Here is an 18401-nt window from a genome sequence, read left to right on the forward strand (position 1 = left end):
AGTTGGCTAATTTATCTACTAATCATGTAATTAATATGCATAGAAATAAACTATATATTGGATAAGGATTTTCACTTTAGTATTAGTTGTCACAATTATTTTTTCCAATGGTTATGTGGTGAACCTATACCTATATGATCATTAATAACTTTTTTTTTATCTTATCATCTTGACCAAAACATAACCTAATTTGTTATAATTAAATGATGGAAGGATAAGTTGCTAAAACAAACGGGAGGGTTGGATCGACCTATGAAATATAATTCTGAAGAAAGATTGTTGGCAGCGGTGGAGACATTTATTTGGCCCCCTTTAAAGAAAATGCGAGAATCACGAAGGAATCGAAATATCGCTACTTTGAGTGTTATTCTCACTCCAGTGGAAATCGCTTTCTTGATGAGAATTAATATGCATAAGAACACTTCTCAATAGGTATTACTTATTAATGGCTATTAAATAAATTTAACTATAAATATTAATTTTGAAAATATTAAGCCATTAAATTTTGATCCAATGACGAATAATAAAATGAAAATTTAAATTTTTACGTTTAATTTAACTACTTAATTAAAAAAAATATCAAAAAAATATTTTTTTTTACTATACAAAATACTTGATTTAAACTCAACTTTTTTTATCTTTTTTTTTTTTTGTAGAAAAACTTTTTTTCGTAATTTTTTTTCTAGTCGATGGACCAACATCAGCCCATATAATGTAAAAATAAGAGATTTTTCTAATTAGATAGAAAAATTAAGCATAAGAATTCAAATTTTTCTGGTACTACTCATGGATAATACTCATTAAAAGTATACCCATATATACACATTATGGGGGAATTGGTGCATCACTTTTTTTTTTGTGTTTTCAGTACTTAGTAATTGTTGACATCGCTTTTAGCCAACGATACTGAGTCAATTAAAGCAATTAGAATAATAAATAATAAGTGTATGTAATTATGTAGATAAGAACACATAGATTCATAGAAGTTCGATCCCGTGATAATAGTAATAGCCTACTCCCCTTTACTTATATTTAAGAGAAGTATCTCTGAAGATCTTCTTATGCCGAATTACTCTACTCAAAATACTCGACATCTTTGGATGATATGATTCTGTACGGGCAATCATGCACAGGTTTTGCCTGGTTGATCCCTGCTGAAGATGTAATCTTGATAATTTTAAGTAGAAATTCTCTGGGCGGGCCATTGAGAGAAAATTACATGTTTAAACTTATCAATGTTCTCCACATATTACCATGTTGGATGCCACATCACCTTTGTGCGAAATTTGAGATGACAGTGATCTCAATTTTTTTTTGTTATGACAATATATATTACAATTATATAACAATATAAATTTTTAAAAAATTCAGTGTGCTAAAAATAGAATTTAAATAGCTTCTTTATCAAACGTGTATAAAACATATAAACATATATACACTCTTCTCTATTTTTTTTTTAAAAAGAAGGATTTTCATTCAAATAGAATCACATGTTGGAGGAGAATTCAAAAATCAGGGACAAGCATCTGTCTAAATAAACTCTCCTAAAGAACTAGTACCAGAAGTAGCTAGTGCGTGGACAACACTATTTATGAGAAATAGCATTACAAGAGCCACCACCAACAACTGTTAATAACGAAATATCATCAAGAATAAATGAATAAGAATATTATTACTCTAGAACTATCAACCCAACTCACAACCACAAAAGAATCACATTCAACTTTAGAAATAGAAAAGTCAAACCGCTATGCAAAAGAAAGATCCAACCGCAATGCAAGCAACTCGACCACACTCACTGAAAAATGCCTAGCCGCACCCACCGCCCAAGCTCCCTATACCACACCAAGGCTATCCCGAATCACACCTCCAAGCCCAACAAAGCCTATACTTGGTACAACAAAGGCATCTGTGCACAACAAAAACAAATTCAACAGAGGGGAAACTCATGGTGTCTCCCTCTACAAAATTGAGCCACCACCCACTTGGAATAGACCCCGATGCTCCATCTGCTGAAATTCCTCCAACGCATTATAAGCCAACCCATCAAGCACATTTAGTCGCAAGTGCACCCCACCAAACAAGACTGAATTTTAGTCAAACCAAACACACCAAAGCACCATGACAAAGAGCTCAAAGGAAAAACTCGTAAACTCCTCAAATAGAACCACTAAAAGCTTAGGCAACGACTTCGACTGCCAGCGACTAATAACAAACTAGAAGCCCAACCTATACTAAACCTGAACCAACAAAGAGAAGAAAACAAATGCATGCTCAAGAGTTTCAGTCGCTTCTCCACACCTCAAACAACAAAGAGAAACATGAACCTTTCTTTTAACAAACTAGGAAAGAATGATATAATCTCCACACAAACACTTTCATCTTAGACAGAATTTTCAAACTCCACAACCCATATCACCACCACTTACCCTTGACGAATTCGATTGCTCATTGTAAAATTTAAGAGACCAAGTAAGAGAATACCCACTATTCATAAAGTAAATCACATCCCTATCATAGTGCCAACAACATCTATCACCTCTCACACCATTAGCTAATAGAATACTAAGAATAACATCAACATCCATTAGGAGAAAACTATTGCATAGCTCCACCACATCCCAACCACCAGTGACATTGAGATATTCATGAACCACTCTATTATCATCTCGACGTGCAGATTTTGGCTTGAAATATACCAGGACCATGGAAGCCACAGATTTTGAAAAGTCCTTACAAGTCTCCTATCCCAATCCGAAAGCCTAAGCCCTTACTTCAAAAGTTTCATCCCCCACATAAGACTAGTCCACAAATGAGACAAAGCATTAATTTCTATCAATAGAGTCATGTATAGAACCATGTGGAAAATATTTATGCTTCAAAATTCTAGCTGCAAGCGTATCCAAAAACTGTACGCCACACTTGCTTGGCCACCAGTCCTTGATTGAATAAATGAAAGTCTTGAAATCCCGTTCCACCTTTCACCTTAGCCCGACACACATTCTCTTATTTCAACCAAGCTATTTTCTTTTTATCCCCCGAAGAACCCAGTAAAACTGCAGAATTATTGACTTCAGCTTATCGCTAGTCCACCCTGGAAACTTAAAAATGCTCATCAAGTACATCAGAGAAATAGCTTGTAAAATGGCCTTGATGAGTAGTTCCTGCCCGCTAGTGGAGAAAAGACTCATTTTTTAACCCCGCACCCTCTTTTGAGCCTCCTCAAAAATACCTTCAAATGTCTTTTTTTTTTTATTCTGCCCTACTATAGTTGGCAACCCCAAATACTTGTCTTGTGAAACCACCGAAGTTAATCTCAATATCTATATTACCGCATCTTTGTCAGGTTGTTGCACATTAGGACTAAAATTGATCGTTAGCTTACTAAAATTAATTATTTTGCCCCGATGCCTCTTCATACTTTTGTAAAATCTTTTTAATAGTCTTTGTATCATGAGCATTAGTTCTCCCAAATATCAAGTTGTCATCTGCAAAGAGCAAATGTGACACTTGAGAACGTGATCTTGAACATCGAAATCCAACCAAATTAGAGTTAGCTTCTCCTTGCGTGATCAAAGATGACAAAGTCTTTGCAGAAAATAAAAATAAGTAGGGAGATAAAGGACACTCCTGACGCAATCCCCTGATAGGGACCACATGTTTCCTAAGGCGCCCATTAACTACAAAAACATACTCGGTAGCTGTCGCATAATTCATAATAAGCTTAATTTACCCTTCTACAAATCTAAACTTCCATATGTACACTCTTTTATAAGTATGTTTTAAGCATTAATTAAAACTTATTTAAAAAATTTCAAAAATTCATAATCCCACTAAGGTATATCATTACATTCATTTTTGTAGAAATATTATATATATATATGTCAATATCAAAGTATAAGTGGAGTCTTAAGTATTCATTTATGTATTTTGAATATAATTTCCTTCATTCTAGTTTTTTCATTGTCTAAATCAATTATTTAATGTCTATTTTCCTTTTTGTCCAATGCCGAATTCAATTCATGTTATGCATTTATTTTGGTTCTAATTACAATTTATGGAGATAATAATGAACATTTAGTATCAAATTTATAATAACTTAATTAACTAGCATGTTTGGGATCCATTGTCATGATATATTTTTCAATTATTTATTTATTTATTGTTATAAATTGACATTAATGTATTCTCATTAATTATTATGAAATGAAAATTTAGGTTTTTTACAACCGGCCCCCTCTAATATCACTATTGTATTACAAATAGTTTATTATTATCATTTATTATAAAAACATTACACGCTTTAATTTTTTACGAGTATAGAAACTAAATATTGAGATTTTACCATAGACTAAAAAAAAAGATTTTACAGAAAGTTTTATTCATGGTTTATTTATTACTTTTTGAGTAAAAAAATGATTAGGAAGTTTAGAGTTTCTTGTTCTTAAATTTATATCTACATGAGGTTGCGCTCTTCTTTTTTTTTTTTTTTTTTTTTTTTTGGTCAGGCATGCCTATTTTCTTTGAGATAGGTGTGGCTTAGTCGAGATTGTGTTTTGCTATTACAATTTAATTTTTACTACTGTGATTAGTCTTGTTTCTGTGACATGATTTTGAGTGTTTTAGTCTTGTCTATGTGACATAGTTTTGAGTGCTTTAGTCTTGTTTGTGTGACATAATTTTGTTTTGTTATTTATTCTTCTTTGTTCTTCGATGACTCGTCATCAAATCACTATTAGTGGTTAGGAATAACAATTTCTCTATGACTGAAGGGGTTATTAGTAGTGCAATTATGTACCTTGTATAATAGTTCAATGCTCAAGCAATGAGGTTAAATGAACTTGTTGTAACATTTTTTACTGTTGTGTCTTCTGAGCAGTAGATGAAACTGAATAAAAGTGTTCTAAAGGTTATCTGTGGTGCTGCAATCTTTTTATCTGATTTTATTTTTAGTTTTTTTGGTCAAACGATCTGGGAATTAGGCGACTGATTATTTGGCTCATTTTTCTAATTATCAATCCCAATCATGTCTCTAACAGGGGAGATATCCTAATTGAATTGCAGACTATTATTTTAGTTGATTGGTATTGTTAAATCAGAAATTCGTTAATATTAATTGATGCTTGATAATTAATACTTTGAACGAAAATGGCTAAATAAATGTAATAAATTAAAATATTGAATAATAAAAGAAGAGAGAGATTTTTTTATGTATTTATAGTTAAATCTACATACTCCACGGGTAAGTATTATTTCTAAAATTTTTTTGTGTATACAATTTGTCAGAATTTTTATAAGTTAGAAATTTGGTCGTGCCTTGTATATTATTGTTACTACTATTTATAGGAGTAGGATTACATTTATTTCTTTAATGTTCTCTAGACAACAGTTATGAAACTTGGACATTCTCTACTTTTTATATATCTTTTAATAGGTGGGAAGTGTATATATAACTGTTCCTGATTGTCTTTAGATAAGTCTTATCTCTCCGTATTAACGATATCTCAAGAATGTTTCTGATTGTCTTAAACAATTTTAGTACCTTTAGTTTAAGTCTTAAATCTTCTAAGATATCCATTATAAGCTTTAGTTATTTCTTGTGATTGAATCAACATTTATAATTTTGGACTTAGGTGAAGCATTTGATTTCTTCTTCTCATCAATTGGATATATCATACTGATACTAATTATCTTTCTTGGATTGTGCCTTCATCCCTCTATTATTTAGGAAGGGAGAATAGTACTCATCTTTTATTTGAGACAATCTTGAGTATCTTAATCTATCAATGGTCGATTTAACCATAATAATATTTCACTTAACCAGTATTCTTCGAGAGGTATATGTTAAATCTGGATTCTTTAATGAGTGAGTTGAACTATTAGCTCATTAATTGAGGGATTTAATACACGTGACATGCAAATAAAGCCATATATTTATTGCTCGAAATATAGGTATAATAGATATTAATAAAATTACATAATTTATCAAAAAAAATGATTAGGATATTTGTTGACGCTGAAAAATGGTCAATACCAGCTTGCTAGATTGGCGATGTGAATAATAAGTTTAAATAAATAATTTAGAGAGACACACAAAATTTATAGTAGTTCACTCCCCTTGTCGCAATGTTAATGGAGCTACGTCTACTTCAGGTTTTTATTTCTCACGAGAATTATAAGAAAATTAGTTAAGTGTAAAAGTTTAAATTTCTAGAGAGAGAAACTAGAAACAGATGCTCTGACCATATGAGTACTTTTCAAAATGTGAAAAATGGGCTAGTGTTGTTCTCCTTTTATAGGTGAAGGAGTACCTATTAAATGTGAATAGAATAATTCAAAAAAGTATATAGAAATGTACATTTAGACTATTTTTTACGGTAGATGATGATCTAATTGTGAAAATTAACTTTTGAAGTTGATTGTCAATTTTTGGAGATTGAGTCCCGCGAGCAGGACCCGCTCCGAGTAAATTGTAGCTTTAATTCGTAACTCTCTTGAGAGTAATATTTTGAGTCAAAAAATTTAAAGTTGCGATTAGAGTGTGAGACATGACTTGATATATCATTGAAAATTCTTGGAAATTCAAGTTGAATCACGTCAATAGGATCAATATTGAGTAAGTTATGATCGTTTTACTGAAGGCTATTTTGGGCCCAACGCCCAGGTTGACATATGATGTGAACCTAGACGATGGTTGAGTTGGGAAACATGTCGAGGATGTACTTTTTGATGTCTAATTGATATTTTGACATCACTTAGTCGATTTTTATGTTTTGGCGAAGTTAGTCACTAGTTCTCGGAGATGTTGCTGTTTTGCGAAAATAGAAGACTCAAAACTCCCAATTTTTGAGTAAATAACTTTGCCAAAAAATGAAAATATGAAGTTGTGAATTTGAATCTTCTAACTTCATGACTCTCAGTTATTATTAAAAACTAGACGAACGGTCGAGACAAAATCAGAATCCGATAAGCAGAACCCAGCGCACCAGGCCATTTGTCAACCTGGGCGTTGGGTTCTTATTTCAGAGCTTCTGGGATGTCGTTCTGATACTTCCAAGGTTCAAGAACTTGAGGACAAGGTCTCCTACCCTGTTTTCGACCATTTTAGAAAGAATGCTCAAATCAGAATTGACATTTGAATGATCAAAACCAGCGCACCAGGTCAACCTCGGCACTGGGCTTAGTTGTGATACCCTTAGAATTGTAGTTTTCTCCCTAAGCTTACTTGTATCTTCATTATTTCTAATTGGAAAAAATACCCAAAATATTTTTTTTTTTTCAAAAAATTGATTAAAAATTACCCATGTTGACATATGTCAAGTGTTAACCTAGGTGCTAGGTCCAGTTTCAGGCCACTTGGAAGTTCTGTTTGGTCTCCTGAAAAATTAAAATCTTAATCTTTGATGAAAACAAAGAATATTCTCGGAAGAATTTTTGAAAAAACTCCTCAAAATTGGCCCAGGTTGACAAAATGTCAACATGGGCGTTGGGCCAGCTCCAGGTGTCACTTGTTTCCCCATTTTCATGAAGATGAAGAATATGCACGGGTCAGATTTTTGATATGATGCTTGAAAGTGGCCTAGGTTAACAAATTGTCAACGTGGGTGTTGGGTGCCTGGGCACCGGGTGCTCAAAAATGAAAGTTCTCCGAATCTAATTCTGATGCCTTAAATATATTCATGGTATTTCTAGTTCATGTCCCAGTGAAAAAATTGACCCGTTTTCACGAAGACTGTCCTGAAAACCAAAACCCTAGTTAGGTTGTCAACTTGGGTGCTAGGTGAAACCCTAAGCGCCCGGGTAAAATTTCAAGGTGTTGGTCCGTATATTTTTAGCTTCTAGGGCCTGGACTTGGATGCTTCATGTCTTCATGATACAAAATATTGAATTATAGTGAGTTGGAAACAACTTGGCAGGATCCAAATACCCACACCGGAGTTCTCGAAGTCAACTTGGGCGCATGGCTAGGGACTTCTCCCAAGTCGAATTGCTATGATTTGGGACTACTCAACTCCAGGATGTTTTCTTTCTTGCCACGTGTCAAAAATTAATGTTCACATCATCAAAACTACTTTTAGTGTAAACATTGCCCCCAAGTCAATCTATACTTGTGTGAGGTTGACTTAATGATGTGAACTAAGCCCGTTTCTCTCGAAACTACCAGGTTGACATCAATTTTAGTAATCTTGGACAATTATTTTTGTTCTTCAAGCATTCCTACTGGGAGTAGGATTTCATATCCTTATTCCCTCTTGAATATTGGAATTCAAAATTCTAAGTATAAAAAGAGAAGAGAAAAGATGACCATCTTTTCTTATCATTTATATTTTCCTTCAAGGTTGGTTGACAACTTTAGACTTCTTTTGCTGTTTAGTCAAAGGAGTATTCTTCAAAGTTTCACCTATTATCCCTTTCTCTTTATCCTTGCAAGGATTTGAGATTTCAGGATCTTTAGGATCAACTCTTCTGGAAGCATCTGTTGTTAGAGTTGTTTGCACATTAGGGATTCCTTTGGTCAGGGTTGTCATCACAGTTTCCATTCTTGTCATCTTCCCAAGTGGTATCTCATTAAACTAGTCCTAACAAGATAACATACTTTCAGTTAATTGAAGTTTTTTGGCCATAATAACCACAGGATCTGACTCATCAGGTTTATCCTTTCCTCCAGTATCATCGTCAATAGTCTTGTCTTGGTGATCATCCTTTGGTGTGTCCCGAGGATCATCTTTTGAGGTATCTTGAGAATCATCTTCAGCATCATCAGAGCTATTCTCTTCTGAATCATCATCTTCAAATACAAGAGCGTCTAGATCTGTGTCTTTGCCAAGTTGATCCTTGTGACGGCTGGTTGCTTCATTCTGAACTTTTGTATCTCTTGTCTTGGCATTTGGATCAGTGAAGACCAGACTTGTTTTGGGTGAGTACCATTATTGAGCGTAATCTTCAGATGGTATTACTGCTTCCTTCAACTCTCAATGAAAGCACCAAAATATTTACTGAGATTTTTAAAAAGCCAATTATAATAAATTAAAGCTGAAGAAATAAATAATTCAAAAAAAGAAATAAGAACAACACACAAAAATTTTACGTGGGTCGAACGTTAACGAGCTTTAGTACACGAGTCGGTGTTATTATGTATCTTAAGCTGGAAAAACCTTTAGGAATACAATGAGTATAAGTTCTCTTAGCTTGCGTGAGCAAATATTACAAGAGAGTTTAACCCTTAATCCAAAGGATTTGTTGGGTATTTATAGTGTTAAGAGAATTATACTTAGTTTCTCTTAATCCCTCTAATAGGGAGTTTACATGAAATTACATAATTTGGGATGTTTTCGTGAAGTTCAGCCCACGAAGAAGAAAATCTGCTGACTAGACATATTGAATATGATTGGATTTGTCAAAATCCTGTCCTATAATTGTGAGAAATTAATTATGAATTAATTGCTTGATTTTCATTTTAAATAGTTTTCCCTTTTAAATTGATACGATCTTCTGTTGAGATTTGAGGATCATTTACTTTTTTATTCTGTGCGCTTGAATAAAAAGGTAGACCAAACTCGTCTTCCAGGAACATGCTCTTTGGCCCTCTAGCATCACGATACTGGAGCTACTTCCAAATACAGACTGTTGTTGGCGGAAGCTCTTCTGGTCATAGAGCTAAGTTACATTCCTGAAAGGTCCTGTGTGACTTGGGCTTTACCCAAATTATCTTCTTTGGGACCCGCTGGGGGGCTTTTGATGCTGACCTGAAATCCACGTGTCTCTTGCTGGAAACACGGATAACATTAGTAAAATTCATAAATAAGACATAGTCATTATTTAGAATCCTAATTGATTAAATAAATCAACTAATTGAGACTACAAAACAATATTATCTCAGTTAGTGCAGGGACCATGGGCCTATGTATCCAAGCTTCGAATAAGTACATCCAAAATTTATCAAGTAAATTTCCTAACGTATTAATTCCTCCTGAATCCACTATAGATTCAAAATTGCAATCCTAATTACATAAAACGCTCTATATATCAAATATAGATACACTATAAATTATCCATTGTTATAATCTAAATAGTCAATAATCTTCTATAGACGGTTTACATTGAATAGGGAGAAATTTATCGTTTTACCCTTCAATATATTTTATTCTTAAAACACTTATTTAACTTGTAAATGATATTTCAGTAAACTAATATAATTACTAAAATGAGTGCTCTATCATTTATCGCGTTAAGCCAAGCTCTAAGGAAACAATTGTTTCACTTCTAATCGTTATAGAAGCTATAAATTTCATATATATGATTAACGCTCCCACTCAATTGCACTATCGAGTTTCATGTATAAATTTGTCATGTGTAAATTTTGTACACTGTGACATGTCTTACTTGGCACTTAAGAGAGTCTTGTGGACGAAAGTGTAAAGAGCAAAACAGAATATGAGTTTGATAGATTTTGCTGTCAAAAAATCAATTTTTATGATTAAGTATCACAAATTGTATAATTCAAGTAATTTTACTGCCAACATCCTTAAAAAATAGCTAGCTATCTAAAGATTAAATGTATAAAGCAAAATAACTGTCCCTCTTATCAAATAGAAGAGTAGTTGTAGATTGATAAATATATTCAAAATTATGAAAGTCAACTATATATTATTTTTACCTTCATATTCATTATGATTCTAATTAATGTGTTCAATAGTACAACTAACCAGATTTAAAAAAAATCGGTTCCTCCTAGTTTAGTTATATACAAAAATCTTTACAAAACTTATTTAATTTGATGAGAGAGTAACTTTTAAAATAACATTTCCTAAATACATTTAATGAAAATTAAGCAATGCATAATGATAATTAAGTACATACATGGCTGGTGAAATGACAATTAAAAGTCTCCAACCAGCTCAAGAGTACTTGTCCCAAGTTTCAACCCATGACTAGTTCAGTCGTCTCCTTCGTGAACAATGTTATTAAGTTTGATTCTACTGTTTGGGACATTTTGTCACACAAGTAATCATCGGCCTTGTTACAATCCGATACCTTATTTTCTTAAACAATGCTTGTTAAGTTAATACAAATGTAACTTTATTAATATTTTTCAATATAAATTTTAGTCACACACGTAATATTAATTTATTTACTAAAATTCTATAATGAAATTAAGATTTAGTAGTTATTATGACACAACGCTCAACCTTGAAAATGGTAAGATTTATGTTGGAGTTGTCGGTAGAAATCACCTTGTTGAAATTTTCAACTCTTCAAAAGTCTCTAAGGAGGCGCCTATCTAATATTTTCTCGAGGAATTATCTCATATGTTATTTTTCAACTTTTTTTTTTAAAAAAATTACAATTTGAATTATTTCGATAATTTCTATGTGTGTTGCTATGTGGATTTTGGTTGTTTCGTTGGTTGTTATGTGAATTTTCGTAAAAGTATAAAAAGAAAAAAAAAAAAAAACTACTTTAAAGTCTAAAAATAAAAATAAAAAAACTTTTTTTTTTTATTTCTCAAACTACATGTAACAATATTATATATAAATATATATACATATTATAAAAATCACACTAAACATAGCATTTGTCCAATATTACCAAAATATTATCATAGGTTTAAGGTTTAGAAGTTCTTTAAACATCATAAATTACTAGGGAATTTTACAAAAATACTGCTTTTGGACCAAAACTTTACAATTATACTGGGACACGGCAAAAACAACATTTTTACTGCCCCAGCCCAATTTCATTACTTTTGTACTGCCCAAGCCCAACAGCATAACATTTATACTGTGAACAGAAAAACACACGGGAAACAACCTTCTTCGTGTGTGGGGAGACGCCGGAGACGGAAATCACCAAGAAAAAACCATTAAATCCGGCAAGAATAAACAAAAGCAGTAAAATCGACGTCAATAAATAATCATGGCAAAACAACAGTAAAACAACACTAAAACAATCAAACAAAACAAAAGAAAAAAATGATTAAAAAAAACAAACAATCTGCTGCACAACCTCAACACCAGATGCAAAATCAACTATATTTGCAAGTCTATTCCTAGAAAATTATAAAAAAAAAAAACTACTAAAACAACACTGAAACAACACAAAAACAAATGAAGCAAATATAACTACTTAGAAAAATATAAAAGAAACACACACCTCAAAACTCTCTTGTGAGTGAGCTCGTCAAATATATTTATAGGAGAACCAAAAGAAAAAAACCACAAAAATAGCCAAAGAGAACGAAGAAGAAATGTATTTATAGCCTCCATCTTCCACACTCACAGACATAACCATCACAACAACACGAGAACACCCAGAAAATACCTATTAATTCCAGCGAGATGGAGCAAGGGCAGTGAAATCGGCATCAAATAAATAAATCATGAAAAACAACAGTAAAACAATACTAAAACAATACTAAAACAAATAAAACAATAAAAGAAAAAAATGATAAAAAATTAACTATGTTGTGCACATCCCCAATACTAAATGCACTATATTTGCAAGAAAGTTCTAGAAAATTAGAACAAAAAAAAACCCACACTAACTCTTATATTTTAAAAAAAAAACGTAACTAAGAACTTCAAAAAATTAAAAAAAAAAAAAAGAAGAAGCAAAGAAAAGAAGATGAAGAAGAAGAACTGAACATGAAAAAAAAATAAAAATCATGAAAAACAACAGTAAAACAATACTAAAACAATACTAAAACAAATAAAACAATAAAAGAAAAAAATGATCAAAAATTAACTATGTTGTGCACATCCTCAATACTAAATGCACTATATTTGCAAGAAAGATCTGGAAAATTAGAACAAAAAAAAACCACACTAACTCTTATATTTTCAAAAAAAACGTAACTAAGAACTTCAAAAAATTGAAAAAAAAAAAAAAAACAGAAGAAGAAAAGAAAAGAAGATGAAGAAGAAGAACTGAACATGAAAAAAAAAATAAAAAAGTTATATGTTGATGGAGAGAAATAGAGAGAACTTGAGGAAGTAGAGAGTGAAAAAAATGAAGAAGATGATGAATAGTAAGAGAGAATAATGGTATTGAGAGATTAGAGTGAAAGAAATAAATTTGAAATATTTTAGGTGACATATTTTTATCATCAATTTCAATTAAAAAATAATAAAAAAAAATATATGTCACTAAAGTGACAACACAAGTCACATCATACCTTTATACCTTTAAAATATAATATAATTTTAATTAAAAGAAAATTAAAAAAAAAAACAAGAAAAACCCCCCACTGCACACGTTTTTTAAGATTATAATATATATATATTTTATGTAAAAAGTTTGCAACTGCCAAAAAAAAAAAATTTGTTTTAAAAAAAAAACGTGGCAAAACTCTATCGTGACAAGTGGCAAGCATCAGCCCATTACATAATAAAGTTTGCAAGGCAGTAAACTGCCAAAAAAAAAAAAAACACAGTATAAAAGTTGATTCCAGCGTGTAACAGTATAAAAGAAAGAAATTGAGAAAAATCAGTAATGGGTGTAAATTTCCCAATTACTAATACATAAGCAATATGAGACACTTTATTAAAAAGAACGAGCAATATAAGACAAACACGTTATAAATTACTCACACGTCAATAATATAGAACAAATACACATACATTTTTTTTTAAATAAAATCACATAACACATAATATTTATCCAATTATTAACTTACAAAGTATTATTATTATTATTATTATTATTATTATTATTATTATTATTATTATTATTATGTGAAGTGGCATCAGGTAGAAGAAATTAAATGGGTTTGATGGACAGCCTCATAAATAAGATAAATACCACATTTATTAAGCTATTTGGCATTCTACCAATTAATTGTTAAGAGCTTAATTACTTTTATGTCCTCTGAATAAAATAAGTGAAGTTAAAACAAAAGATGCAAATGTCGATTTAGTTAATTAGAGAATACATCTCACTCTCAGAATCCAATTAATTAGTTAGTTAATTAGTTTTTACTAGGGTTAAGTTGTGACTTACTTAATTGTTGGTTGGTTATTCTTTTGAGTGTATTTTACTTCTTCTTTTATTGTTCTTCATTGTTCTATTTTCTTGTATTTCTTCTTGTGTATAAATAAGAGTACTTTTATTAACTACCAATTGCAATTATAGTGAATAACACTTTTAGGTGTGGCATAATTAACAATATTTTATAATAATTATTTTTTTTTTTAAAAGGAAAATCAAACTTTATTAACTTTCAAATTCAGTCACCAAAGTAAGTAACAATTCAGTTGGAATATTTTTCAAACTGAAAGTACAATCAGGGTAAAATAAAGACGCTCTTGCAAACTCATGACCGCTTAACAAAACAAAACGAAACATTACATAAATTAGCCAACATGGCTTTACATTCTTGAATGACACCACCAAAATGAGAAGCTAAAATAGTCGAGCTTCTTAATGCTTGGACAACCAACAAACAATCTGTCTCCACTCAAATAGAGCAAGGAGGTTAAGTTTTAATCCAACTCAACGCTTCCTGAAAGCTCAAAAGCTTTTGCAATAATCGGAGCAACATTGCCCAAATGTAATTTTGTGTGATTTTCCAGCAACAAGCCATTATGGTCTCAGACAACAAAAGCACAACCAAAACGATTATGTCCTTCGAAGATAGCTGCGTCCACATTGATCTTAATGCTATTAACCTGTGGTTTAAGCCAACGCTCTATCCCATCATAATGCTGAAGATTAAACCATGATGACTCAATTTGAGTTTTTTGAGCGTGCTGCCATTGATCAAGATAGCTCTTAGCAGAAGCTACTATTGTTGAAATATTAACTGATTTACATTGCCACACTAAATCGTTTCTTGCTCCCCAAATGACCCAGCATAGGGCAGCAACTAGGCATTGAAGATCTGTAGTCAAAGTCTTAAAAATAGTCACACACCAATCCAAAAATTCTCCGCTAGCAGTAGCCACCATTGTACCAATGCCGACTCTTTCCCATACTTCCTGAATCACTCTGCAAGTGATCAAACTGTGTTTTATAGACTCAAGAAACTCATCACACAAAGGGCAGCGAGGATTAACAACAACTCACTTAGTAGCAAGCTGAGCTAAAGTTGGTAGGCAGTTGGTTAAAGCCTTCCACATCAAATTCTTTACCTTTGGTGGCAGTTTCAAAGACCACAATGTCTTCTAAAACTCAGACGCTTCCACCTCATTGCACAAACCTTTCAACGATTGAATTAACTGGTAGGCACTTTTCACAGAGTACACACCAGTTCTTTAAACCAGTTCAATACATCACTTGACTAGTTTGAACACAGGGGGATCTGCATAATCAACCTATTATCCCTATCTTCAAACAGATCATCTAAAATTTCACTATCCCAGGAACATCTGTCAATGCTCATCAAGTTACACACCTTAGCTTGTTGGAGGGCAGGATGACACGAAGCCACAAAGGGCTGATTTTGATCAGGCTACCACTGCTCGTCTAGGACATTAATTGTAGAACCATTTCCAACACTCCAACGAACACCCGCACGGATAATAGCTTGAGCTTCCCAAACACTATGCCACACAAAGCTTGGATTATTTCTAAGAAATGTCGAAGAATAGCTTCCCTTAAGGAAATAACGAACTTTAAAGACTCGAGAAACAAGTGACTCAGGTCTTGTAAGAAAGCGCCAACCCTGTTTTCCCAATGGAGCCAAATCAAAATCACGAGGATTACGAAAACCCAGGCCCCCATTGTTTTTATTGTGACACATATGCTCCCAAGACATCCATGAGATTCTTTTATTGTCCCCCGAAGAACTTTTCCACTAAAATCTTGCCATTGTGCTTTCACTATCTCTACTAATCTCCATAGGTAGTAAGAACACATTCATAGTGTAACTAAGAAGAGCTTGTGCTACTGACTTGATCAACACTTCTTTACTAGCTCGTGATAATACTTTCGAATCCTAACCTTGAAGCTTTTTTTGAACCCAATCCTTAAAAAATCCCAGAACAACCGACTTGTTCCGACCCATAGTACTAGGGAGCCCCAGATACATACTCATGTCATTTTCTTGGGGAAATTGTAGTAGTGCATTAATATCATCCCTAATGTGACCCACAGTATTGGTGTTATAGAAAATAGATGATTTCCCCAAATTAACTTTCTGACCTGAAGCACTCTCAAATTGATGGAGGAGGTCTCTAACATGTGTAGTTTCTTGAAGAGTAGCTTTACAATATAAGTACTTGTCATCTGCGAATAACATGTGAGACACTTTTGGAGCGCCATTCACCACTTTACAACCATGGATCAATCCCTTCTCTTCATATCTTTTGATCAATGAAGATAAACCCTCCGCACAAATGATAAAGATATAAGGTGATAAATGATCACCTTGTCGAATTCCACGGGTAGAAGTAATCTACCACCATAAACCACCTTATAATTAGCCGAGCTAACACATTTCATCACCAACAAAATCTAGTTATCCACAAAACCAATTCTACGAAGGACCGATTCCAAAAAATTGAAATTATAAAAATATAAATCACATAAAAAATAAAATAGTATACATTATTTATTATTCAATTTACTAATTATCATCTAAAATATAACTTAAATTTTTATAAAAAAAATATACTAATATACTAAAAAATATAAACATAAATTATAAAATATTATTAAAAATATAACTAAAATATTAAACGAGCTCCCATTGGGGCAGAGAGTGTCATCCCCGATCTTGTCCTGTTTAACATTTAGAAATAAAAAAAATGATTCATGTCCACACCCTGTTCTCCATTTAGAGAGGGAATCTCCACTTGGAGCAGGTTCTCGCGAGTCTCATCCCCATATGGAAAATGTGCTTCCCTAGCCTCAACATTATCATAAAGTGTCCTAATATTATTAATGTAATTAAATGTTAAATCTTGCGTATTTTAATTTAGTAACTATTGTATAAATTATTTTTCTTTTGAGAGAGCAATGCTCATATCTATACATATTTAAAGAACATTATTATGTATTAGTGGTGTTTAGCACCACTTAGAGGTGACACTCTATGATTAATTAACAATATTCTTTAAAAATTATTATCTAGACTTAATATTTAATTGTATAAATAACGATATGACACCAAAAAAGCATCACACAACACTCATCTCTTTTAACATTTCTCATATTTATAGCAAAGATTTGAGATTGAGAGGACATTAAGGATTAACTAAATGAGATAAGACTTATTGATCCGTACTAGTAATGATGTATCTCTTTTGCTTCCTCCTCCAATTACCATCATTAATTAATTAATTAATTGTAATTAATTAAGTCCTTAATTAAATATATGTCGTTTAATTAATCATATACATATATATTATATTATATGTGGAAGGTAGCACCATAATAAAACCCACTTTGAATCTATTTGCTGGCAAACTAATTAAGAGCATTTTTGTTACCAAAGGGCACCAATAATTTGAGCACTTCTACTACTTTTCCTTATAAATTTATGGAGCACACACTTTTTCCTTTTAAAATAATAATATATATATATGTATATATATATTTTTGAGAAAAGAAAACCAACTTAATCATCTTATAGTGGTAGTTCATGACTTGGATTCAAATGTTTATATATAGGGGTGGTCATCCGATCCAATCCAACTTTTTTTTCTTCATCCGATCCAATCCAATTAGTAATTGGATTTGGAAAATCATCATCCGATCCAATCCAATTAGACCTCAAAATCCAATCCAATCCAATCCAATTACTTATTGGATTGGATCGGTTTTTTTAATTGGATATCTAATTACACACCTAAATTTCAATATTAGCTTAAAAATATAAAGAAAAATACGTAAAAAATTAAGTATTACTTTTTCTTTAAGTTTAATACTTCTTAAATATACTATTCTTACAAGTGTATTGTAGCTAAAAGTTTTAAATAATTAAAACAATAACATTTCTAAGTAATAAAATAGAACAAAACATCATGAAAATAAATACACTAAACAATCAAGTGTTACAAATTCAACATACAAAAATATCTAATAAAAATATAATAAATATTTATTATATTTTTCGATATTTTTTATTATATAAATAATTTTTTTAATATATATAAATATAATTGGATTAGATCGGTTTTTAATTGAATTTTGAGATTGACATCCAATAACCGATCCAATCCAATTAGAATCCAACTTTTAACATCCAATCCAATCCAATTGTAATTGGATATCCAACTTTTTGTAATTGGATTGGATTGGATCGGTTCGGTTCAATTGGATTGGATTGGATGATGCCCACCCCTATTTATATATACTGTTATTTAGAAAAATGATGTAGCATGACAAGTTGGCATCAACATGATATCAACACGTCTGATTCTGGGCATAAACGGGTTAGTTTTGTGCTTAAAGCCTACTTA

This window comes from Cannabis sativa, chromosome 7, assembly GCF_029168945.1.
Source record: "Cannabis sativa cultivar Pink pepper isolate KNU-18-1 chromosome 7, ASM2916894v1, whole genome shotgun sequence".
In the NCBI taxonomy this organism is placed as follows: domain Eukaryota; kingdom Viridiplantae; phylum Streptophyta; class Magnoliopsida; order Rosales; family Cannabaceae; genus Cannabis; species Cannabis sativa.